Here is a 1,112-nt window from a genome sequence, read left to right on the forward strand (position 1 = left end):
TATATATATATATAATTAAATTCTTAATGATGCGTGTTTAATATTTTGATATAGCTTTAATCATAATGCATCTTAAAATTAATTTACTGTATTTTGATATTATTAAGATAATAAAATGATTTATATTATATTATTTTAAATTAGCCTAATAATTTTCAAGTTAAACTAATAAAAGTTATCTTACAATATTCTATTTTTTTTTTCAAATATGAAACACGTGCATTTAACTACTTGTTGAGTTGTTTCCTTTATTTTACATCATGCAGAATAAGGAATATTTACCTACATAGCACTCAATTTTTATATATTTACATTTCTAACACTTAAATTCAGTTTTTACATGTATGCCATCTCATCCCTGCATAAAAAAAATGTACTCCAGCTTTTTTAAAGTAAAATGGTGGTGTTTTTGGCCTCACACAAGAATGGGGATATATAATACATAAGATTAGATGGTATGGATATAATCGAAAAAATATTGCATCAGGACTCCACACGTAGAGCTACGTTTGAAGTCCAATGAAATTACGCCACGTGGATGTGACAGAAAAAAAAATAAAAATCGGCCCGATAAGATGTTATTGTATGTTATTCAGGTTTTATTATATTCTGAGAATATTCTTGGTGTTATAATACATAATAACATATCGATAACACTTAAATAACACACAATAATATTTGAATAACACACAATAACACCTAAATAATACGAAAGAAATATTTTTTTTATATTATCAGACAGATTTTATTTTATTTTTCTATCACCCCCACATGACATAATTTTATTAAACTTCACTCTTAATTCAATATTTTCTAGGTTGTAATAACCCTTATTCTTCTTAAAACTCCCCGCTGGTCTCCGGAAAATTATTCTGTCCGACGAACGCATGTGCTCTACATGCGGTAGCGAATGAAAAATTAACACGTGTAATGGTGGGCCCTCAGTGAAGAGAAATAAGCAGAACGCGTGACCCGACCCGAACTCCGCCCAATAACTGGAAAAAAACATATATTTGGATTTATGGAATCACGCCAAATCTAGCATTTCGACATTTTCGATCCCGCCAAAGATTATTGGTGTCTTATGGATGTAGATTTTTTTTATTTTCTCG

The sequence above is a fragment of the Phalaenopsis equestris genome, unplaced genomic scaffold (assembly GCF_001263595.1).
Source record: "Phalaenopsis equestris unplaced genomic scaffold, ASM126359v1 Scaffold000002, whole genome shotgun sequence".
Lineage (NCBI taxonomy): Eukaryota > Viridiplantae > Streptophyta > Magnoliopsida > Asparagales > Orchidaceae > Phalaenopsis > Phalaenopsis equestris.